Raw genomic sequence first — 27,303 nt, 5'->3', positions numbered from 1 at the left:
AAACTCCAAGGGTTATATCAGTGTGAACGTGCAGTTTTGGCACTCTGTCCTCTGCTGGTTGCCACATGCACTCAGAGTGACAATGTTAGGGAAGAAAGGATGTTGTCTACAATAAATCCTTTTGCTGACATTCATTTAAGACTATGGTGACATCTGTGAGAAGCTATTCTCTTTTCTTCCCATATTAGGCTAGACCCTTGCCAATCCTACCTTATCTTCTACACTCTTTACCTTGCCTTTCTTGCTGCCATTAAAGAAAAATATACTGAAAATCTCCGATTTATTCTTAATTAGCTGATTTAACACACTCTATTTTCATAGAGATTTTAGGCCTCTGTTTAATTCCCAACTATGCATACACAGAACTTGCAGTAACAAAATCCAAATTATATCTAGAATTAGCCATGGGGAGTCCTTATCTTAAGACCCTCTCTTCCATTATAGATTGGAAATAAAACTGAGGTACGTTCGTTCACCTGAAATCAACGCTTAAATCACACAGCCAGTTAACAGCAAAGTGAAAATGAAAACTTGTGTCCTCCAATGCTTCTATCCTAAAATTTATTATGTTTATTTTTTTAATTGTTGATAGAGTATCATTATATAAATTTCCAATATGATTATGCTTTAGTGCAAAAAACTCTTTACATCCAACCCAAAGTGAATGTTTATTCTATGGTATACAAATAAGGTAGTAACCCCTATATTTTATCTTTGTATTAGAAAAGCCCCAAACTTCAAAGGCAAATAATTTGTTTCAATATCACTGGCATAAATTAATTTCCCATGCACTGCATTCCTTTGAACTCTTAATCTACAATCAGCATCATTTTAGGATTTGCTAAGATCAAAAGTTTGTCTAGAACAATTAGCTTGATTTAGTCATTCTCCAATGTATGTACATATATCAAAACCTTATGTTGTTATATATTATAGATGCATATATTATACAGTAAATATATACAATATTAATTTGTCAACTGAAAATAAATAAACAGAAGTCTCTAGAACCACCCAATATGTAGATATTGGAAGAATTCTGTTGTTTTTCGAAGTAAAACATAGAGATATTTCTAAAACCTAGTCATTGCAAAAGTTAAGTTTTGTTATTTTTAAGTTGTAAATATGTATTTTGGAAGTAGGCTGCAGCTTCTTTATGCTTGATTATTTTGAATCTGCCCCTCTGGTGTCTCATCATGCAAGGGTGAAAAACTGAAACGAAGATGATATAGCTAAGGCACAGAGTATTACTCTTTAGAGATACAATTGTTTAGCAATTAGAAATTAAAATAAGATTTGTGATGTTTTTCTTATCTGAATGCCTAAATCATTTTTTCTTGTTGTTGTTCAAAGAAAACAAATTCTTATTCATACAACAAATAGAATGAGTGATGGGAACTGAAAAGGAGGAAGGCACAATTCCCTGGTCGTCTATGTCTCTTTTCAAGATGTTTTTTCTGGTGCTGGTATATGTATCAGCCTACACATACACACCATACTTTCTGCAAGTACTCAAGTTTTAAGCTTCTCTAAACTGTTTCCTTATAATAAATTTTTTTAAACTCCCCCTCTCCATCATTTTTAGTCAAAGAAACCAGTTTCTTCCCTCTATAGAAAGTAGATTCTAAAGTTTGAGTTGTAGATCATTGCTATTACCAACACATAATGCCATTTGGAGCACATTCATCCTGGAAGTTTTCCAAGTTTACAGTGTCTACTTGAATTTTTTCAGTGAATATTTGTCATTTCTTTCAAGAGAAGATCTATGGGCAGTCATTTAATCAAAACTACTGCAGTGATTGCTACTTGTACAGAAAATTATAAAGCTACAACAGGATTTAAGCCACGATTACCAAGTTGAAATGGGCACTGCATTTTGTTAAGTATTGGGTAAGAATGAAGCCTTAAATTTGGAGGAAATTGAAGATTATTCTTTGGTCAGAACCACATTTTCCAATTTTCATTTTCTCTGTTTTATTTACACAAAAATACATGATGAAAATTCATAGAAAGCACCTATGAAGGACACCCACATTATGATTCTTGCATTTTTTTTTTTGAGACGGAGTTTCGCTCTTGTTACCCAGGCTGGAGTGCAATGGCGCGATCTCGGCTCACCGCAACCTCCGCCTCCTGGGTTCAGGCAATTCTCCTGCCTCAACCTCCTCAGTAGCTGGGATTACAGGCACGCGCCACCATGCCCAGCTAATTTTTTGTATTTTTAGTAGAGACGGGGTTTCACCGTGTTATCCAGGATGGTCTCGATCTCTTGACCTCATGATCCACCCATCTCGGCCTCCCAAAGTGCTGGGATTACAGGCATGAGCCACCGCGCCCGGCCTGATTCTTGCATTCTAATGAAAGTCTTATTCTAGCTTTGGGGCCCCAATAATGTCCTTTTTGTTAAGATTTGAAAAGCATAAAAAAGAACATTGAAAAACACTAACTGTGATTTTTTATGCCTCATCATGATTTCACTTATGTCAACTATCCAATGAAAAAATATATTGAGATGATTGTGACATATTCAATCCTACTATGTTCACCAGAGCTTATTGGGAGGCAAGTTAGCATGGAAATAACTGCTTTGTCGGAGAGAAAGCCTTGTTTCATGTTTAAAACTCTATAAATTAAGCTTTTATTTATACAATTCTGTCTTACTTTCAGTGTCTTTAATAGGCCATAAAGCTTAGTATATTGCTAATTATAGAAATGACCCCTCAGAGACTAGTTGGTTGTGTATACTGAAGAAAGTAAACACAGTTTCTTAAAGGGCAATCCGATGAGGTCATACTTTGCAAAGAGGTTGTAATAAAGATAGTGTTATACTACCTATTTATTCTCTTTTCCAATGACGTTCTTTGAAAAATGAACTCAACTTTTATTTTATAAGGTAGCTTTTGCAAATGCTGATTTTTAAAAAGGGTCCAAATTACTGCCTACAAGGGAAGAATTCAGCCTACGATGATCATTGATACCTGATTAAAACTGGACCTTCTCATAGCAAAATGTATTTTATTTTCTGTTTGGAAATAAAGCATAGAAGATTCTGCAGTTACCTCACATTGGCAAAAGAGACAGGAAGCTTTACATCTGTGGCCTCTCTCTATGAGTGGTGAAAGATGACATGAGTGGGTAGATTTTGGAGGGCTAACCCACTCTGAAGTGATCTGAGTGTGTTGACAGAACCTCACTAATTCACTTCCCTGAGATCAGCAATAAACAAGACTTCCTGTAGAGCACGTTCTTCACGGTTTAAGGCCACATTGCTAAAATTTGGTCCCTGTGAATTTCCCTGTAGCAGTAAAGAAGCTATCTCTATCCATCATTTTGAAGATAGGAGTACCTTTATTTGATATGTGGAACAGGAGCTGGAAAATAGATTCACACTTACGGCAGCCTTACCAAGATGATCAGAAAGCAGGAACCTACAGTTCAGCAATGTTGAAGAAATATTTATCAAGGTTATAATTCACTCAGACCAGAAGTTATATACAGGGAGAACAGCTAAATCAGGGAGGAGCATGTAAGGATTGTATAATTAGATATGCTAGGTGTTAAATACTCAAAATCAGCCAAGTGAAGAAAGCAAAATGGAAGCATCATTGCAGTGCTGAGAGTTAAACAGAGCTGTATTCAAACCCCAGTTTTGCCTCTTTCTGACTATGAGAGTGAGCAACTGTGTTTGCACAATTTGCTTAAAATACGAGCTTTTCACACCTGTTATCCCAGCACTTTGGGAGGCTGAGGCAGGTGGATCAGAAGGTCAGGAGCTTGAGACCATCCTGGCAAACATAGTGAAACCTTGTTTCTACGAAAAATACAAAAATTAGCCGGGCGTGGTGGTGTCCGCCTGTAGTCCCAGCTACTCAGTAGGCTGAAGCAGGAGTACCACTTGAAACCAGGAGGCGGAGGGTGCAGTGAGCTGAGATTGCACCACTGCACTCCAGCCTGGTCAACAGAGCGCTACTCTGTCTATAAATAAGTCATCTCTTCAGAGGCTCTGTTCAGGAGTTCCCACTGCAGACACTAATTTCAGGCTTGGCCATATGACTTGCTTAAATAAGTGAATATGAGCAAAAGTGACAAAAAGCAAGTCCAAAAAGAAGATTTAAGATTCAATCCATGATTTTTTTTTTCATTGTTCTTTTCCTTCTGCTATGAGAACAGCATTTTGCAGAGAGGGTCAGCTCCTTCAGCCTGGATCTCAGAGTAAAGGTGCCTTGTGGGAAGTGCCAGAACCAAACCACAGACCTACAAATGATATTTATTATGAGCCTGTCTTGTTAACAACTGAAATTTGGGGTTGTTTGTTACCACAGCATAATTTGCCAAAACTAATACAAAAAGTTACATAAATCTCTCTATGTCCCAGATTCCTTATCTGTAAAATCAGAATAAGGTTACTGTGAAGAGAAAATAGGATGACATTTGGATATTTAGCATTTCCTTAGCAGCATCTAGCAATTAGTGATCATTGTTATTAAAGGGCCCTGGATGAAAATCTGTAAAACAAAGCGTCAGGAATCCTGAAGAAGGACTAAACAGGAATTGACAAAAACCACAACGCTAAGGGTCTATACAACTAGATATTGGAATTTGGCTAGAGACATAAGTAATAGATTCTTGGGGGTGAGGTAGAGGTAGACGGGAGTAACACATATGACATTTGGTCATGGCTGACACTTTCTGTGGCACATGTTTTATAAAGGCTTCCAATGGAGACCAAATTCATCTGAGTGCATAGTCAGATCCAAGCTGCAGTGGGGACAAATACATAGATGAGATATTAGGAGTTACTGAAATGAGGTTTGTATGAAGCACATTGTCCTAAAATAAACTCCCTTGTTTGTTCCTAAACAGATTTTTTCCCACTGTTAGGTTATATGAACACATTACGGATATGTCTAAAATTTACAATGACAAAATTCTTTCCTTTCGGCTTGAGGTCTACAGTTTCTATAAAAGCTGTATCATTTATGTGGCTAAAATTATTTTTTAGACAGAGAATGAGCCCTAAACAAATTTTAAATCTGTTAAGACTGAAACTTACATTCTTACAATGATAGAGTTGGTTTTGATGAGCAGTGAAAAAGTATAATGTTGCTACTGTTGCTGCATTAGCCATATGAGTTTCTGCCCATAGACTGTTTGGAGGAGGAAACTGATTAGTTACTTGTCCTTAATATAGAACATCAAGAGAGGTTCAACTGGGCCTAACTTGTTACGTCAAGGTAGATACACCCTACTACTAGAATGGTTTGTGGAGCCAAACACCCAGTGCCAGGAGTCCAAACCACCATTCATTCAACATATATCAATATTGACATCATATTAGAATCACCTGGGCAATTAAAATTTAGACACTACTTATAATTAAAAATGATCTGGAGGTGGAGAACAGCAATCACAATTTAAACAAAACTCACCAGATAATTCTAGGATGCAACCAAGTTTGAGTAAGAGGTAGAGAAGTCCAAGGGTAAGGAGGGGGCTGTAGAGAGAAGTAGCTGACAAACCAGGATATACAGAGAAGTGGAAATGGAGAAGGCTGACCAGTGCCTGTCAGACTTCAGCATGCATAAAAATCACCAAGGGAGCGGGAGGGGTCTTGTTAAAATGCAGATTCGAATTCAGTAGGACTGCGGAAGAGACTGAGAATCTACATTTCTAACAAACTCCCAGGTAATGCAATGCTTCCAGTCCAACTGGACTACAGTTGGAGTAGCAAGAAACTAGCGTAGACAAGTATGAGTGGTTCCGAGTGAATCCTAGACTATTAATGCCTGAGTACCACTTTGAGTTTGTGTGCGCAAGCTAGAGTTACTTAAAAAGACCAGAACAGAATTGGCTAAAGTAATGATGGCAGGTGCCAATAGAAAGACTATAGTGATTCCTCATATATGACTGCTGCCATAGCTTGAATTTATTCTGGCAGTCTTGTCAGAAGATGAAGAACTGGAGTTGAGTTGCCTTGTATTAGCTGACACACATGGGGCTAGAAATTAAATGTAGAGATATGAGCCTTCCGAAGTAGTAAAAGATAGGTGCTTGATAAAGATCTTTCTCTCTAAGATAGAGTAAAAGTCTATGCAGCATAGTAGCACTGATAGATGACAATGGCACAAACCAATTCAAAAAGCAAAATTAAATGGTTTTAAATGGGATTTTCAAAATCCCTGATGTTCCCAGGGTCATTTTATTTAGCATTCAGACATGATAATAAAGTACATTGAATCACATAGTGATAATATTTCCTTTTTACCTTTCTTTCAATCCTTCTGGTCAACTTAAAGGAAAACAAATATTAGTTAAGGATTGTATGTCTTTCGCACCTCCAGCGCCTGCTAATTACCCACTTTAACAACAACAAAAAGAACAATCCTCAAGCTCAAAACTCTAACAGGCAAATGTTTTGGTTATTTTTATTCCCATTATATTTGTCCATACTCTCTACTTCCAGCAAGTGATACTTTTTTTTCATTTCTGTTAGTAATATATACTTTTCCTTCAATGTAAATTTAAGCAAACAAAGTTAATTTCCTTAAGTAAAATATTAGTGATACTACAATCTTATGCAAATATGACAAAAATCATAAAGGTAGCATTTGAATTGCTGAAATTTGAAAAATACAGCTTAGAACAAACCAGTAGCTAGATTAAAATCTGTGCTGCTTACAAGTATAGGCCCTCACAAAATATTTGCATTGATTTATTTAGCGAAAACCACACATAACATAGGCTTATAAAGGCAAAACAAATTTAATCAACAAATATTTACTGAAACAAAAGAGCAATTTTTTAAATTCAAAATGTTTTATTGGTTTTGTCTTTTTTGTTCTGCATGTAAATAGTTCTGTGGGTTGACATCAAATAATTTACTAATGAAAAGATTCAGCAAATATAAGAAGTGTTTTCCAATGTGTTTCTTTTATTCTGAGGTCCTGTGTACATTTTTAAAAAAGTCAACTTGCTTTTCTTTACTATGTTATTCAAAATAGTGGTTTCTTTCTCTTAACTCTTTAGAATCTCATCATCAAGGATTTTCATAGCCACTTTTCTGATATATGTGATATATACCTTTACCTAGTGACTTAGCAAGCCAGCTACAACATTTAGTTTTGGGAACTTGCCTTGTCATGATAAACATAAATGCAAAAAGTAAGTTACAGATTCTTGGGTTAGAATATTCCATAAGAAATGATTTTCTGCTCCTATATACATTTAATCACTGGACTGCTTTTTTTTTTCTTAACTTTTAGTTCCTATTGTCACATATACTGTACCAAAAAATTTACATAATTGTACAGTTTATTCAACTCCCCAATCTTTACATCTGAAGGTTTGTTTTATATCAGCAGGATTTTACATAGAGTACTTTTAACACATACATCTTCCAGGCCCTACCTCTTACATCGGCTTATTTGATGGTAATGGAGATGTGGATTAGTAAAAAGACAGAGCTCTTACAAGATGGGGACCTATTTCCCTTGGAGATGGGTAGGAACTCAGCAGTCTGGACACATTAGGCAGGCTAGTGGGGTGGGTGCACCACAGCCATTAGCAGGCATCGATTTGCCTGAGGATGTTGCTGATAGGAATGGGAAAGAGCTGGAGTCAGAGTATGTTATTGCTAACATAACAAATTACACAAACTTGATGTCTTAAAACAAATTGGTCTTATAGTTCTGAAGTCAGCAGTCTGAAATGGGTCTGACATGGGTAAAGTCAAGGTATTGCCAATGCTCTGTTCCCCTGGAAGCTCTAGGAGGAATTTTTTTCCTTTGCCTTTTCCATGTTCTAGATGCTGCCCTCATTCTTTGGCGTATGGCCCCCTTCCATCTGCAAAGAGGGCATTTTCTTCTTCAGTCCAATCTCTGCGTTCATCCTCACATCTTCTTCTCTATGACTCTTCTGCCTCCTCATTCATGTTTACGGGCCTATCTAGATAATCCTGGATAATCTTCCCAATTTAAGGTCAGCTGATCAGCAACCTTAATTTCATCTGCAAACTTAAATTCTCCCTCCCATGTAACATACATGGGGGTTAGGATATGGAAATCTTTGGGGTCCATTATTTTGCCGACCACATAGAGGTAGAGAAAGAAGGGAAGGCAACACAGGATTGGTCCTAGAGTTTATTGTTTGTTCGTTTGTTTGTTTGAAATGGAGTCTTGCTCTGTCACTCAGCCTGGAGTGCAGGGGCACAATCTCGGCTCACTGCAACCTCTACCTCCCGGGTTCAAATGATTCTTCTGCCTCAGCCTGCCGAGTAACTGGGATTACAGGCATGCTGCCACCATGCCCAGCTAGAGTTTATTATTTTCTGTTACAGTGAATGGCCTCTTATTGGTCAAGAGGGACCATGGGCTGAAAGAGAAGGGAAAGCAGTGTTCACTCTAAGATGCATGGATACAAAAGTAATACTATTTTTATTCCAATCATGTGGGGACACAAAATGGGGAAACACCTTGTTTCTACTTCTACAAGGAACCAGACCGCCATCTCTAATGCATGCATCACAGGTACCCAGTGGGGCAGTGGAACAGCAAAAGCTACACCATGATGGGCCACAGGAGTAATGGTAAGATATCAATATTTAAATGGTTTTCAGAAGCATTGTAGGGCTTGGCCATAGACCATACCAGAAAGGACTAAAAAGTAAAGTAAAAGCATGTCAGGTAGGCCTGTTGATTGACTAGATTGATATATGAGACTGTTCTGGAACCTTGTAGAAATAATTACAAGACCACTTCAGGGAACACAGGACAAACAAACAACAAAACAGAGTGAAATTTGTAAAACAGAATTTATTATGCTAATATTGTTCTATTTTTTACAGCTTTCTTAAGGCACCCAGAAGATACTCAGGTTGTATTCAGGAGATAGAATATAACAAATTTGTTTGATAGAATAGTCAAACAAATGACTTGAGAAAAGAAGCACCTTTTTAGTTCAGTGAAGTAATGCCAATCAGTGAATCAAGGGACCTCCCCTGTTCATCTGCACACCTAATTTTGGCTATATTACACCCCGAATCTGAATTAACTTGACAATTTAACTCTCATCTCCCTGTCCAGATGCTTGATTTACTGCCTCACATCAATCTAATGGGTTTAAGTTTAGTTGTTTTTTTCAGTTAGGCAGAACTGTTTGTGCTTTCAGAATTGAGGTCTTAGACCTATAATTCTGTGCTTTAGTCATTTCCAGCATTTGGATATTGTGGTGGGTGCTGTGGAGGCCTACCCAAATCACCACCTTCCTTTGAGACTGAGGCATTTGTTTTAAGAGTTTCCAAGTTGCCTGCTGACAGCTCACAGGGGAATTGCCCTTTGTGGAAAGGAGTTCTCTGAGCAGCCTCACCCAAGGTTATGCTTCCTCCCTGGAAACAGCCCATGTTCAAAGACTGGCCATTGTGGAGGCACAAAAGCCTTTCCTCCTTGTCCCAGATCTATGAAGGGCCACCCCAGCTTCAGAACACTCCTCGTTACTGATTGAGGTCTCTGTTGTGACTCTATGACAATGTATCTTCTCCCTCTGCCCAATCCTTATTCCCTCACAGGTGTAGTTCCTGAAAGCATGTGTTTCCCACATTCAAATTTCTATCCATAATAGTGTTTACAGGGAACCTGAACTAGGAGAGTTAGTGTGAGGATTCGTCTATGGAGGCAGACTCTAAAACAAAACTTGGGAGGTGGGTCACTTCCTAGCTATCAGTGAGAACCCATTATTATAGACAGAGTCCTGGAAGCTGTGGCATGCAGTAGTGGTGCAAATATTACAGCTTTCGCTAGTGGTAAACTGCGATGGAGTGTGGGAATAAGGAAATGCACTGGTGAACTCAATATCACAGGCATTTGAGAAGTTCAAAGGGAATAGTAATGAAAAAGGACAATGGGATTGTATGGCTGTTGCTGGGTACAATGTATGCAGTGGAGAAAGACGATGGAAGACTGAGGTAGTTAACCACCAATGTAAGGCGAAAGTCTGAAAATGTACAGGACTTCCAGAGCAACATTTAAAAATCCTCTTCTGGTGCTGGAAAGTGGAATAGATAAAGATTGGTCCTAGTATTTAATTATAAGATAACAGAACTCCAGAGAATTTTGAATTTCTAGGCCCAGCAATATTTCTGGGGAGATCCCACAAAGGTGAGGACTCTGGTAGAGAGGAGTGGAACCCTGAGGCTTTGGATGAGACATTTGGTCAGTGCATTCAATAATCTTGCAAGCCCAGTACCTCTGAACCCTCTGGGCCTGCAGAAGTAGCCTACTCCCCACCATTAAGGTCTATCATTCCCACTTCAAGACCTACCTCTACTTTCTTTCCTGACCACCAGACATTGAGCCTCAGTAAGAAAAACACATGAATACCACAGTGTGGGAGATACTCCATATAAATATGAGTCCACCCCATCTGTGAAGCTTTGGTAGCTTGTGTCAAAGGTATGGTGGAAATTTATCTTTATTATAAAGGATAAATTATTACATCTTAAATTTCTGCTGCTAATAAGAAAGTGCCATCCCTAGTAAGCCTACTGTAGTTCTGGAGGCAGAGTGCTTTTTACGTTTAGCAATATGGCTTTGATTCATATACTGGGTGACATAAAAAGCTGCCAGTTTTGAGTAGGGTCCAGAGCAGGAAGGCTTTGCAGCAGGTCCATGCTGTGGTGCAAGCAGCCCTACTTCTTAAACCATAGGACTTGGCAAATCCTAGGGAATTGGAAATATTTATGGTGGAAAAAGAAGCTGTGTGGAGTTTATGACAAATCTCAGTGGGAAAATCATAACATAGACAGCTAGAGTTCTGGCATGAGGCCATGCCATATGCAGCAGAGAATTATACATAATTCAAAAGACAGCTCTTGATGTAAAATACTCTCATAAAAATGGAGCATCTAACCATAGGATGTCAAGTGAAAAAGTGGCTAAAATTTTTCATCATGAGCTGGATTTTATCAGTCCCATAAATTCATAGTATTAGGAATGTCTAGCACCAATCCTTTGTAAACCAATATTGGTGTATCTGGTGCTGGCTAGGAACAGGGCTGGAGGGCACAAGTAAGCCACATAGAGACTTAGGCCATAATTCCATGTAATTGACCAGTTTTGTTATAACTGCCTTTCTGTCAGCTCACACCTGTGACCACACTGGGAGAAGAATTCTTACATTTAGTTGGTGGAGGAGGAAAATGGTCAAGCTTGGTTCTCAAATGGTGGTTGGGCAAAGTGATGGATGATAGTCCCACTCAGAGGTGACTCTCAAAGACAATAATGAGAAAATCATAATTTTTTCTCCCACTGAGCAGAGCTTTGGGTGATTGACTGGATTATCCAATTGGTATTTACTACTTAATCAATTTCTACTATTATTATTTCTTTATGCTTGCTTACTTTTGGTTTAATTGCTCATCTTTTCTAGTTTCTTAAGAGGAAAGCTTACATCATTGATTTGAGAATTCTTTGTTTTCCAATATAAGCATTTAATGCTGTGAATGTCCCTTTAAGCGCTGATTTAGCTGCATCCTACAAATTTTGGTATATTGTGTTTTTATTTTCATTCCTTTCAGAGTCCATTTAAATTTCCCCTTTGATTTCTTTTTTAATCCATGACATACTTAGAAGTATGTTACTTAGTTTCCACATATTTTGGGTTTTTTCAGAGGTTTCTCTGATAGTGATTTCTAGAGTAATTTCACTGTAAACAGGTAATATCCATAGTATTATTTCAAATCTCTTCAATTTATTAAGACATGTCTCTTTGATGAATGTTCTATATGTATTCTATTGTTAGTGGAATGTTCAATAAATATTGATTAGGTCAAGTTGTTTTAGAGTTTTTCAAGTGTTCTAAACTGATTTTGTGTCTCCTTATTCTATCAGTTATAAAGAAATATTAAAATAGCAAAGTATAATTATGAATTTGTCTGTATCACTTTTAAATTCTCAGATTTTACTTCATGTTTTTTTTTTATTTTACTTTATATTCTGGGATAAATGTTCTGAATGTGCAGGTTTGTTACATAGGTATACATGTGCCATGGTGGTTTGCTGCGCCTATCAACCTATCTAGGTTTTAAGCCCTGCATGCCTTAGGTATTTGTCCTAATCCTGTCTCCTTTCCCCAACCCCACAACAGGCTCCGGTGTGTGATGTTTCCCTCCCTATGTCCATGTGTTCTCATTGTTCGACTCTCAATTATGAATGAGAACATGCAGTGTTTGGTTTTCTGCTCCTGTGTTAGTTTGCTGAAGGTGATGGTTTCTAGCTTCATCCATGTCTCTGCAAAGGACATGAATTCATTCTTTTATATGGCTGCATAGTATTCCCTGGTGTATATGTGCCACATTTTCTTTATCCAATCTATTTAATTAAAGAGCTTCTGCTCAGCAAAGAAACTATCATCAGAGTGAATAGACAACATACAGAATGGGAAAAAATTTTTACAAACAACTCCACCAAAAAGTGGGCAAAGGATATGAACAGACATTTCTTGAAAGAAGACATTCATGCAGCCAACAAACATATGGGAAAAAGCTCATCATCACTGATCATTAGAGAAATGCAAATCAAAACCACGGTGAGATACCATCTCATACTGGTTAGAATGACAATCATTAAAAAGTCTGGAAACAACAGATGCTGGTGAAGATGTGGAGAAGCAGGAATGCTTTTATACTGTTGATGAGAGCGTAAATTAGTTCAACCACTGTGGAAGACAGTGTGGTGATTCCTCAAGGATCTAGAACCAGAAATGCCATGTGACCCATCAATCCCATTACTGGGTATATAGCCAAAGGATTTAAATCATTCTACTATAAAGAGGCATACACACATATGTTTATTGCAGCACTATTTACAGTAGCAAAGACTTGGAACCAACCCAAATGCTTCATGTATTTTGAAAATTTTTAGTTCATCTTCATAAATTTATCCTTTTATAGTTATGCAATATTCTTCTTATATCTATACTATTCCTTTCTCTGTAGTCTACCTTGTCTAATGTTATTATGGCCACTCCCAATTTCTTTTGATTGCTATTAACATGGAATATCTCTTACTATTCTTTCATTTTGAATTTATTTATGTTGTCACATGTCTTCGAATACAGCATATAGTTGGATCTTGCTTTTTATCCAATCTGACAGTTTTTGCCTACTAAATGAAGCTTTTAACTATAAAATTTCATTTAACTGTTGATATGGTTTGACATAAAGGTACACTCTTGGTATTTGTGTTCCATTATTCTCAACCGATCTTTCTTTTTCTCTTCTTTTCTAACTCATTTAAATTAGTTGACATTTTTCTTTAATTATTCAATTTTGTCTCCCCTCTTAGCTTATTAGTTATATCTCTTTGGGTTTTATTGTTTTTGTTATTTTTTATTTGTTTTATTTTTAGCCTGGGTTGTTCCAGAGTTTAAAATGTGTCTCTTTAATTTATCATGGCCTATGTTAAAACTACTTCACATATAATGTCAGAAACCCAAAAAAGTAAAGTTTTGCCAACTCCCCCAGCATTTGTGTTATTATGATTATACATTTTTTACATATATTTTAAATTCCAAAATTTAGTAATATTATTTTGGCTTTAAACAGATATTAAATTTCAAAAAATATAATAAAAGTAAGAAAAATAGCTAGGTACAGTGGTTCATGCCTGTAATCCCAGAACTTTGAGAGGCTGGAGTGAGTGGATCACCTCAAGTCAGGAGTTTGAGACCAGCCTGGCCAATATGGTAAAACCCCATCTCTACTAAAAAATACAAAAATTAGCTGGGTGTGTTTGTACATGCCTGTAGGCCCAGCTACTTGGGAGGCTGAGGCAAAAGAATCACTTGAACTGGGAGGCAGAGGTGCAGTGAGTCAAGATCACACTACTGTACTCCAGCCTGGGTGACAGAGGGAGACTCCATCTAAAAAAAAGGAAAGGAAAATAAAAGGAAAGGAAAATTTTTAAAAAAGGCAGGGCGCAGGTGCTCACACCTGTAATCCCAGCACTTTGGGAGGCTGGAGGATCACCTGAGGTCAGAAGTTCAAGACCAGCCTGGCCCACATGGTGAAACCCCATCTCTACTAAAAATACAAAATTAGCCGGGTGTGGTGGCATGCACTTGTAATCCCAGCTATTCAGGAGGCTGTGGCAGGAAAATGACTTGAAGCCAAAAGGCAGAGGTTGCAGTGACCCAAGATTCCACCGTTGCACTCTAGCCTGGGAAAAAAGAGCAAAACTCTGTTCCCCCCCACCCCTAAAAAGAAAAATATCTCTTACACTTACCCAGTTGTTACCATTTTTGGCATTCTTCATTCCTTAATGATGTAGTGTCAGTTTCTTCTGCCTAAAGAACTAGCATTAACATTTTTTGTAGTGTAGACATAATGGTGATAAATTCTTTCAGATGTTTTTGTCTTAAGCAAATATTTTATTTGTTTTTAAAGTAATCGAAAATGTTTTACTCAGTAAAAATATCTTCAAACTTGACGGCACTGCCACTACTTAAGTTAATGTTTGTAAGGGGCAATATGTGCAATAATTATTTGGAATTCTGTACAGGAAATTTATCTATTCTATCTAATTTATTTAGTAAACTATGTGATATATCAGTATAAATTTGTGGATATTTAATTTATGCTTTGGGTTAGAATCCAAAACTACATTATTCATGTTATTACTCAAATCATTCTAGCTTTGAGCTTTTGGAGCCCTTTCAGGTTGATTCCTAAGTCTCTTTGTCATAGACCCATAAGTTTATTTTTTAAAAATAGTTATGATAGTTCTCAGCATGATTTTTTAATTATATATTCTTGGGGTCCATTGAGATTCTTGGGTCGCCAGGTATATTAGTTTTCCTAGGGCCACTAACAAATGGCCATAATCTACATGGCTTAAAATGACAAAAATTTATTATCTCATGGTTATAGAAGTCTGAAATCAAGATGTTGGCAGGGCCATGCTCCCTGTGAAGGGTCTAGGGAAGACTCCTTCCTTGTCTCTTCTAGATTCTGGTGGTTCCTAGAAATTATTTAGTGTTCCTTGGCTTGTAGGTACCTTATTCCAATATCTGTTTGTGTCTTCACATGGCCTCTTCATCTATATCTGTGACCAAATTTTCTTGTTCTTATAAGGACACAAGTCACTAGATTAGGGTACAAATTAATTTACCTCTTCTTAACTTGATTATATCTGCAAAAACCCTATTTTCAAGTAAGGTCACTATCACAGATTCTGGATAGACATGAATTTGCTGTGTGTTGCCTAAGTTTGGGAGGGAGACACACTATTCAACCCAGTACAGGGAATTTTATAGTTTTCATCAAATTTGGAAAATGCTAGGTCATTTATTTTATTTTATTAGTATCTTTTTCTGCACATCACCCTTCTAGGACACCAATTATACAAATGTTAGACTCTTTGATATTTTCCAAGGACACTGATACCCTGATCTTTATTTTTCTTTTTTTCTCTCTGTACTTCACTTATTTTTATATCTTTAAATTTATCAATTATTTCTTTTATAATGTCAAATCTACTTTTAATACCATCTAAAAATATCTACCATGGCTTTTCTTTTGATTCTTATATACTCATCTATTTTCTTAAATACACTGGATATACCTGTAATGGCTGTCTCAATGTCTTTGTCTCCTAATGTTATTATCTCTGATGTTTTAAATCTGCTTTTATTAATTTTTTCTTGGTTTTGGATCTATTTTCCTCCTTTACAAAACTAATTATTCTCAATTGGATACCAGACATTTTGAAATTTTTATTGCTGTTTGCTGAATTTTGTTTTTTTTAAAATCATGTTGGATTTTATTCTGGTATAAAGTCAAGTTACTTGGGATTAGTTGCATTCTTTCAAGTCTTTGTTTTGAACTTTGTTAGGGCAGGTCAGAGCAACCTTTGGTTTAGAACCAATATAGCCCCATTACTAAGGTAATATTCTTTTGAAGACTGTTTGATGCCCGCATATGATAAGGCCTTTCACTATGGCTAATAGTGACATAAACTATTCCCCGCTGTGTGAATTTCCTGAGTTTTTTTCTCAAACTACCTATCACCCAGCATTTTTGTATTTCTTATCCTTGACTTTCTATTTTTAGCAATTATTACTCTCTCATACATGTTTATTGCTATTTTTCCCCACACAAACTCTGTAAGGGGAGATAATTTTGTCTGGGTTATTTATTCATTGTTCTATAACTAGATCCCAGTATAAAGCTTGACTCATTATAGACACTTGATAAATATTTTCTGTATAAATGAATTATTGAATAAATTATGTCACAATTAGACCTACCTTTCTTACTTTTCATTTCCTCAAGTCTCTACTATCTAGTTGAATAAATTATCAGTGAAAAACAGTGTTAATAATATTGTCTGTCAGGCTTATTTTAAGCATGATTATCCCTGCTGAAGTCTTCTGGTTTGCATCCGTGTATGTTGTAGATTGTCACACAAAGCTATGTGATGATATATATGTTTGTGGTCATCTTAGATTAATGTATTCATTCTACTAATTTTCCAACAGATGGCAGTAAATGTCTTGGGGACTAACATATCAATGTTTAATAGTGGTAGGGCTGTCACCAATGAGGAAACATTTATATTTTATAAAGCCCTTAATCTTCTCTTTTCATTTTGGAGGGTTTCTAAATATTTTAAAATTTTTTATCTCTTGTTCTTGGTTCTGTGGGTAAGCACCTGGCAGAAGAAATATTGAACCAGGGTGAAGAATGTCCATTGGTACTTTTGCTTTTTGATGCAGTGGCTGGAAAAAACCACTTGATTACAGTGACTCAGTAACAGAAGAGTTCCAGGCCACCACAGGGTAGTATGTCTCAAAGACTTGTGGCATATGCTCACTATCTCCTTCACTTAGCCTCCTCTCCTGCAAGGATGCTTTGTACTGACAGCATGTGGAAATTATGAACACTTGTTGAATCAGTGCACCATAAATCTGGGACAGAGCTTAGTTCCTCTGATTGGGGATGTTTAGTAAAAAGGCCATGGACTTGAAAGCCAGAAAAACCTAGCTTTAAATTGTGGGGATAACATCTACTAGCTGAGTACAAGTCCCAGCCAATTTATTCATTGTCACCAAGGCTCGGTTTCTTCATCTGATAAATGAAGATAAGTGCCTTACGGAATCATTAAGACATCTAGATAAGGGAACATAGAGAATACAAAGCTCTTGATAGATGCAAAGTAAATACTATTTTTCATTTACATTTCAATATAAATATACATAATTTAAGTCAGCCATCAAAAATTTTATAAAGTCACAGAATTATCGTTCAAAACACTGGCCCTATATTTTTAATCCAACTTAACATCTGTGGTGCTTTAATTTCTTTTTTTATTGTGTAGTTACTGTCTTATAAATGAGGCCCATAATTTTCTTTTGAAATGGAGTCTCGCTGTGTTCCCCAGGCTGGACAACAGTAGTGCAATCTCAGCTCACTGCAACTCCACAGCCTCCCAAGTAGGTGGGATGATAGGGATCCGCAACCACACCTGGCTAATTTTTGTGTGTGTGTGTTTTTTTTTTTTAGCAGAGACCAATTTTCACCATGTTGACCAGGCTGGTCTTGAACTCCTGACCTCAAGTGATCTGGCCACCTTGGCATCCCAAAGTGCTGGAATTGCAGACGTGAGCCACCGTGCCCGGGGCTTTAATTTCTTCTACAGCATTCACATCAACTTTTCAACCAGTCTCATGTTTAGCATTCCAGTGGCAGGGATCCCTACACATATTTGGATGAAGTTATTAGGATTCATTTGAGTGAATCTCTTTAACACATAGAATATTTGTACTCCCTTAGATTTCCAATGTTACATAATATTAGGCCTTGTCACCATGGGGGTGGACCTCTCCACTACATTTTTGGACTTCCATCATCATTTCTGTATTTGTACTACTATATTGTTATTAGCTTACTGTCCAGAAGCCCCGTCTTTCTTTACGCACATGCCAGCTTAGTAGCCTCCCATTTTACAGACATGCCTCTTCTGTTCGCTTTATCAAAACTGATCTCTATTCCTTTTCATTCCCTTGACTTCTGAGATATCAGTATTGCCACATTTATAAATGTTCACATTTTGACAGTCTTCAATTTCTTACATAAGGGATGAGTTATCTAGGAATTTTAGGGGCAGTCAGTAAGGGAGGCCCTACCAGTAAGGATACTTCTTGGCAGCTACATCTTGACATGGACCTCTATCTGTTCCGTTTTAATAACCCATCCCTGCCTGATAACTATTTCCATGGGCATGTCTGTGTGCTTGTGTTGGGGCATGAGCAGACAAGAGGGAGGCAAAGATGTGCACTAAGGAAAGAGAATTAGGCACATGATTACTTTTTATTAAAGAGGAGATTTTAAATAGGTCTGCCTCAGGATGTTACTAAAACAGGAAGCCAATGAATATACCTTTATCCTAAAAGCCTATAAACAAGCATTAGCATTAATATAACTTCCTAACTTGATCCAGTGATTGTCATCAAAATTTCTTCTAAGGATCAAACTAATATAATATAATGTGGGTTAAATAGCACTGACCTTTAATACTTTTTAATCCGATTGATTTCCCTCATTCTCACTTTTGACTTTATATTTTTAAATGACATTAAAGGTGCATATACTCAATAGTATTAAATAATACTATTTTTTTTTTCAAATCAGAGGAAAGCTATGATAAAATGGTGCCAGAATTCAAGAATGAAAGGGAAAAGGTACTTGGTACCTTAAAAGCAAGTGGCAATACACAGCCGAGGGATGCAGGAGTTAACAGCAGTCTGCATCTTAAACATGTTAGGCTATGAATGAACAGCACAGACTGAACAGTCAGTTGCAGTGACCCTGTGCATTCACACTGATTTACCCACCTAAATACATGCTGTAGAAGCTGAAGTCGACTAATGCTCAGATGCTGTCTACGCTGGGAACAAATCAGATGATGAGCATCTATGTTCTGTATATGTTCTGTATGCAGACTGATCAGGACTTAGCTTTGTGCTGTTTCAGCACATTTTCACCCCAGACCTCCAAGCTTCTTGGAAACATTGCTTCATTCATCTGTATAACACCCTGTTTGGGGACTTGAGTTACAAATATTATGGGCCCTGTAATTCAGCTTTCTCAGGCTAAATACAGAGAGGTTAAACAGTGTGTTCAAGATCAGAGATCAAGTGCATACTGGAAGGGACTCAGAAATAGTTCCCAGGATGCCTTGACTGTGTCACTCCAAAATCCTTTCAGGGATTTCTAGATGTTATTCCCCTGGGCAGTGAATTCAAAAGTGCTAATAAGAAGCTTCTATGAGGCAATTGTACAGACCGGGTTCTTTTTCTTAGGGACAAATACTATGCTGTTACTTTAGATCCTTTACAAACATTTTCAAAGGGGCAGAATCAATGACTGAATTACTCTAACACTGGATATGCCTCACATTTAAAGTCACAGACACCACCTTTCTCTACAGAAACTCAGTGGAGAAATGCTTCTTGAAGAAGTTTATTACAAAGCAAGAAAACGCTTGAGTTTTCTAAAGTCACGGGCTAGATTTAGTTTCTTGTCCTTTGAAGAGAAAACTTGAGAGGGAACATTAAGAATGCCTTCACAATCAGTCCTTTCTGTGGGCAAGTGGGCTTGAGAAACTTCAAAATGTTGTCCTCGTTTTGTGGTTATCTTCATCTCCAAGTAAATTTCTAGAGCTTGGTATAAAGGGGTCTGAGACATTTTTGTGGTTTCTCACACTTTAACTTCCATACTAACTGGCAGTTCAATAGGCTCACAAGAAGGGAAGGGAATGGAAAGGAAGTTTGGAATTGTGTAGTTACTGTCTCATAGGTGAGGTCTGTGTCTCTGATTTTGACCACATTTGCTTCATAGGATAGTAGTATATTAAAGTTTTTTGAATATGTTTTCACAGGTGAAAAGAAGGAAGAGAAGATTAGAAATTAACCTAAGGTTTCTAATCTACTAATTTACAATGTAGGCGACAATATGTTCCAAGTGTTTTGGCTTTTGGTGTAAGCCAAGTTTGAGATGTGTCTTTGCAGCCACAAGTTTTCTGGATAATACATGGAAAATCATAAGCCTCTTTCCGAACATGGGAAACATTTTATTCCCTGAGCCACTCAAACATGTATATTCTCTTCTAACACATTGCTACCTTGAATGTTTATAACATTATACATATAAAAAATCAACAATAACAAGTACTATTAGTATTTATTAAGCAACATACTGCCTTACTGTACAAAGTATATACATAGGTATATATATGTACTTACACACATGTATACATACACACATATACACATAGAATCTTGTTTAATAATTCTAACAACTCTTTGATGTAATTACTGTTTTTTCACTTTACATGAAAAAGGAGACTTTATGAAACTCGTGATCTTATATACAGCATAATAAATAATGACAGAATCGCCTGACATGAAAGCATGAGGTTGAATTTAAAATAAAAAGAAAAACAGATGCAAGTTGTTATCTGTACTCCTCCATACAATTAATCTGGAGAGAGAAAAGTACCAGGAAAGAGAAATCATTATTTATTGGGTTGTCAGAATAATCTGTATGGTGGGTTAGAGCCATTAGGCTAAATTTTACAGTGAAGATACTGAGGCTCACAAGATTGCAGATTGTTGACTGTGAATTGTTTAATATCAATCAGGTATTAAACAGCAGAGTCAGGACTGTGTGGATCTGCTCACAATGTATTTTTCTTTATTGCTTAAGATTGAACCAAAGAGAAAACCTTGTTCTTCTCACCGTAGTCACTAAAATCAGGGTAGAATTTTAGGCTACAGTCACTAAAATCAGGGTAGAATGGCACAGGACTATGCCATTTTTACCTCTCTCAACAGAAAGATGGTATAAAACTATCAAGTTTGGGCTGGGCACGGTGGCTCCCTATAATCCCAGCACTTTGGGAGGCCCTGAGATCAGGAATTTCGGATCAGCCTGGCCAACATGGTGAAAACCTGTCTCTACTAAAAATCCAAAAAAATTATCCAGGCACAGTGGTGGGCACCTGTAATCCTAGCTACTAGGGAGGCTGAGGCAGGAGAATTGCTTGAACCAGGGAGGCAAAGCTTACAGCAAGCTGAGATCCCGCCACTGCACAAGAAAAAGGAGACTCTGTGAAACTCATGATCTTATATACAGCATCTAAAAAAACAACTATCAAGTTTGATGTATGCAAGTTGTGGGATATACACAAATATCCATGGAGAACTAAGCAATAGAGTGTCCAACATGTAAATAGAAGTGTCCAACATGTAAATAGCAACATTTACTTTCTACAGAGTTCTAGAAACATCCTCAGTCCTCGGGGCTTGGAAGTTTGGTGTTTAAATGACTTCTTGAGCCAAAATGTGACTACTATATGTTTCCAGGTTCCATTATAAATTCAGTGTGAGTTTCATCTTGCTCTGGAAACTCTATGCTCCCTAGATAGGCTAGCTTCTCCCCTGAGTCCTCTTACCTGTAGATGGACCGACCAGTAGAGCCCCTGATAATCTCTCTATTTATTAGGTAATTAGGTAGATGAGAAGGTAAGTAGATAGATAGACAGACAGACAGATGATAGATAGATAGATAGATAGATAGATAGATAGATAGATAGATAGATAGATATTATAGATAGATAGATAGATAGATAGATAGATAGATAGATAGATAGATAGATAGACAGACAGACAGACAGTGATGATAGAGATGATAGACAGATAGATAACACTTCTGGATATGTGATAGTGAGTTGCTGACATTGGCTTTTCTACTTCAATAGACTTAACAGCTATTGCATTTTCTCACTTTGAACACTGGTTCTGTCACAGCAGGCCTTCCATAGCAAGGTTTCTGAAATCCCAGTTCACCTCTGTTTGGATTATCTACATTTCACCTGGCTCCTCTACTCAAGTGCATTTTTAGGCCAAGAGCCCAGCAGTGTTATTCTTTTAATTTTATATGCACACAGAGCTGAAACATTTGAACTGCAAGTGTGGGACTGTATACTTTTCAATTAGATGTTGGCAACATAAACACTCACAGACACTAGCTGGCACAGACCAACTACCATTCTCTTAAATTAATGAATATACTCTAATGGCATGGCCAATGGTAGAGCAATTTGGGGGCCTCAAGGACTATAGAAACAGTGGAAATTATACTGCACAGCATGACAAGAAGTCCTTTAGAAAGGACTTTTGCACAATTAGCTTATTTCAGAAATAAAAAATGCCAATTGGATTAATCTGCAAAATCGTGGCAGTGTATTGATACCAATCACCTTTTGTCACTATTAGCTCTGTTTCCTTAAATACAGGGGGCCAGAGAAAAAGACTACTTCTTACAGGAATCAGTATATATTTGCACTAAAGAAAGCACAGGGCAATGAGTCTTTCTTCCCTCTTTTCCTCTTAGACCTTGTACAATGTTAAATTTCAACTTATTTTTTTTCCATATAAAGTCTGTAATTAAATATTCTAGATCTATGTTTGGACATAAGATTTCTTTGTTTGGGGGCTTAAACCTACCATCAAAATTTAATCTATTGGTATTATTATTTGCAAATTTCTGGTAGTCATTTTTATAGTCTACAACTATGGGTGTTACTGTTCCCGATATCCATCTTATAATTTCAACTAAATCAAGCAATGAAAATTTTATAGTGCATCCCTAATTGTGCACCAGACTGGAACTGTTCATACAAATTCTAAGCAATTATAAGGCTTTCTGGGAAACATTGGCAGCAAACCCTGGATTAAATGTTTATAACAGCAAGCCAGATGGGAAACAGAGATAAGGAAAATCTCATGGAAACTTATTTTTTTTTTCCCAGACCACAACATTATTTTAAATTAACCTGGCCAAGGGAAAGCACTTTCACATTGTTGACCAGTAAAGAGTTTTTGGTAAGTAATAACATTTAAATTGTGGGAATAATTTTACAAAGACAAAATTTTTTGTATCATCTATGACCTGTGTTACAAACAGATAGACGGAGTTGATGAATGAAATTCCAAGGATATATTATGAAATGAAAATTTTAAAAGTAGATGCTTTAAAGTTAAAAATGTGGCTCATATATTAAGGTTGGGGAAAAACACATGGAAATATTTAGCTGTACTTGTTTGTCGTGGAGACTATGGTGCGTATATAGTCAACTTACTTACACTAAAAATACTTTTACTGCTGATAACTCAGGGAGAAGGCTGCCATTTTGTAGCTAAAATCTCTCTCTTAGTGAAATTGGGAAATAAGTGTTTCTCACCCACTTGAGCTCATGCTCACTTCCTCCAATGTGACTTAAATGGTCTGAAATTTACAGAGGTAGATTTGTAGAGAAGCTAATAACACTAAAGTTGCATGTCCCATCATTTGTATGCGCTCTATCCCTGGAAGGATTCCTAACATGCTCATACATATTATTTTAATTTATGGGGAAATATAACTATAATTGATTAAGTCTGCTGTCTCTTTTCACTCTCATTTTCCCTCTAACACACTTCCCCCTTGATGAGCGGTATTGGAGTAGCCATGAGGATTTTTGGGTTATGGCCAAGTGATAGTTAAACTTGGGAGACAGTTGTTGGGTTTCATGTGAGATTCAGTCAGCTCCATGTGTAGATATTCATACCATGCCAAGGATTTTCATGCCATACCAAAAACAAAAATTCACTAAGTTGATAAGATGCATTTTGAATAGAAGGAATGATCAGGCCCTGGGATTGTTGTGAATCCAATAATGAAGAAAAATAAATCATATGAATACATTTGGGAAAATATTTATATTATTTGCTGTATCAATTACCTTTTGCTATGTAACAAACTTCCTCTAAAATTAATAGTTTACCCTACACTGTATGGACCAAATCTGGCCTGTAGCATGTGTTTTTATGTTCCATGAGCTAAGAATAGTTTTTATATTTTTAAAGAGAAGTAGGAGGAAGAAGAGGAGGAAGAGGAGGGGTTAGAGGAGGAGAAAGAGAAAGAGAAGGAAAAGAAATGTAGCAAAGAGAGCAGGTGGCCCACAAAACCTAATGTGTTTATTATCTGGTTCTTTACAGAAAATGTTTGCCAATTCCCAGCTTAAAACAACAATTTATTTAGCTAACTATACAATATTTGGTGATTTGGGCTGGGCTCAGCTGGGCAACTCTTCTTCTGGTCTTGGCCAATCACATTCACATGTCTGCAGTTAGCTGGGCTTGGGGAGGGGGCATCATCTGAAGGCTAGTGATTGGAATATCCTCCTTTACAAGTTTGGCAGTTGACTGGCCATCAACTAGCAGTTCACAAAGACTAGGCCACATTTCTCATTATTTTGAAAGCAGGTCAGGACTTATTCTCATGATGGCAATTGCACTGTTTCCAATGACAGCAAGCAGGAACAAGTCCTAAATCCAAGTGCTTTTTAAGACTCAGCTTAAATAATGTTTGGCAATATTTTATCAAAGTAAGTCCCATGGCTAAGTTTTGTGGAAGGATTCTACCAAAAGGCATGGATTTTTTTAAATGAAGCCATTCTTATAATCCAGCATACATGTTGGTTTCCAATGAAATAATGACAACAAAGATAATGTAAAACTAATAATATACCATTACTACAAGGACACTGATAACAAACTTGTAAGTGATAAGTATTTAATATTAGTTACACCAAAGAAATGTAAAATGCCCTAAAATCTTTCTGTTTACATATGAAAAAGATTCGAAGAATGTTCTCCCTGACAACAATTCTGAAATGTTACATGGAATTGTAAATAAAAAGTTGTGAATTTGAATGAATCTTTGCTAAATTATCAATAACAAAAAACATGACTTAGGATGATTAATTATGCTAAAAGAAACTCGTTTCTATTTTTATTGAAAAAATTACAAAATCATAGTTATGTTATTGGTAATGAAAGCATACATGGCAAAAAATGTGGGAGAGAAGAGGTGTGTGTAGTTCATTGGCATTTTTTTAATGTTTTTTTCTGGATTTTGTAATATGGGTGCAATTTTGAGCTTTTTAAAATTTGTGATTAATTTTCTTATCCTAAAACATATTTATTTTATAGCTAGTTTTATAAATATACTAGTGCATTATTTTCTTTATATAGAGCCTCCAAAATTTCCTAATTTCAGGCCCCCTGAAACCTGGATCCACCAAGGGAAGGATCGATAAATGTTTCTGCTCAGAAACTTAGGCCTGGTTAGTAAAGCAACTGGTGCAGGGAGAAAAGAAAGAAAGAAAAGAATTTCAGCTTCTTGTATGCATTTGATGTGATGGTATTTGGAATTCAGCATCTTCTCAGCTCCAAGTTTGATTTAAAAGCCATTAGCGATCATTTCTGCTCACAACTATATAAGATGCAATTTTTCAGCTCTAGAGTGATCAAAACTCTCCAGTGTTTGAATACCACTAAGCTGATATCTTGAATATCTGCTCACCTTGGTTACCTCTCATTTCTTCATCCCTGGCAATTTCCCCCCTCCCTCAAAGTTTGTTTAGAAGATACATAACACATGGACATAAATATGGGAAAAACAGACACTGTGGACTACTAGAGAATGGAGGGAGGGAAGATAGGTTAAAAAAACTACCTATTGGATACTATGTTCACTATCAGAGTGACAAGATCCATACTGCAAACCTCAGCATTACACAATATTTCCATGTAACAATATTTACGTGTACCCTCTGTAACTAAAATATTTTTTTCCATTTGACAAGTGGAGTAAAAATTATTCCAAGCAATCAAATAATTTGCCATGTAGTGTATGGGAAAGCAAGGATAGCAAACAAATTGTATCTATTGGCAAGAACTGGTCTTTTCCTAACATCTCCCTCAGTCTTTATCCTTCCAATGCATAGTGACTCCCTCTCTAGGTTGATGAGAAATACATCCTACTTTACTATATGCTCATTATTATCCATTAAATGCCTTCTATATGCAAAACCTTTAGTTAAGTGCCAGAAATCCTGGAGAAACAGGGAAAATTGTAAAATAAAATGGAACGATATTATAAGGTTGCACATGCTAAGCATCTAATATATGCTACATAATTCTTCATATGTGAAGATCCAGTAGGTGGCTTTGAAGGGCGTATGGTACCTATAAAGTAAAGAGGTGTTGGTGAAGGAAACTCAGAAAAGGAGGAGGAATGATGAGCAGTGCCTGGTTCTATTTAGGGATATGGCTTTATTTGATATATTACATGATACTTCCAACAAAGCATCTCAAAAACTCTTGGAAATTATCTAGTACAAATCTCTATCATTTACACCAGAGATATGTGATTTCACCCACGCCTGCCAACCTAACTCACTTGCCCATGGTCACCCATCTAACCACTGAGCAAGGGTTTTTAGTTATGTTTTCTCAGCACACTCTTGGCAAAACTATTAATACCAGGACCAACCATGATAATATTGTTCGAAGCTGATGGCTGTTCTTTAATGCCATCCCTAGATTAATTCAGACCTTAAAGTTACTTCTGGTACTTACTATGCTATGGCTGATATTTTTCAGATTTTAGTCCAGGGTTGAAAACTCTAATCCTTATTCTTCATTTCTGTTTTGTTGTTTTCGTTACCCCTTTGTATTGTTTAGACATCCTAGAGATAGTAATTGCACATAGAAAGTAACTCTTTTAATAATGAATTGAATTCTTCCCATTCTAAAAACAGTGAGGTCAGATATCATCAAGGAAGCTAGAAAATAAGACCTTTAATATTTAGCCCTTGATACAAGCAAATGAATTAAATGTGTTCTATCTTGTTTATAGGTGTTTAGTATATATCAGAAGTTTCACATGCATTTGATAATAGGAATCATGGAATCATCAGCCAGTGTCTCAACACTGTCCTTAAAGCAGCTGTTACTATTATCTTTATATATCAAATGACTAGGTTTTGAAACTGGGTAGATAAAAATGAGGGTGAAATGGTCTGTTTCCAAGTGGCTCTAAGAAAAGCTCTCAGTGCAACTAGAAAGAATTAATATTAGTAGGTTAAACATGTATAGAAATTTACTTTCTTTGCCTTTAAAAATTATCTCAAAAATATTCTAATAATTCAGTAAAAGTAGATAGTTATGATTACTATTTTGTAGTTGAAGAAATTAAGGTAAAGTAACATCATTGATGAGCTCAAGATTAAAGACCGAGTTAAGGGCAGAATGGGGATGAAGCCCCAGATGCTAACCTGGGTCCCGTGATTCTTCCCCTCCCTCTATTACCCATCTTTTCTAACCTGTGTATCACCGTCCCAACACCTTCTTCCACATCTA

The sequence above is a fragment of the Sapajus apella genome, unplaced genomic scaffold (genome assembly GCF_009761245.1).
Source record: "Sapajus apella isolate SASKATOON/1434 unplaced genomic scaffold, GSC_monkey_1.0 scaffold24, whole genome shotgun sequence".
In the NCBI taxonomy this organism is placed as follows: domain Eukaryota; kingdom Metazoa; phylum Chordata; class Mammalia; order Primates; family Cebidae; genus Sapajus; species Sapajus apella.
Note: the sequence above shows the minus strand (reverse complement) of the source record.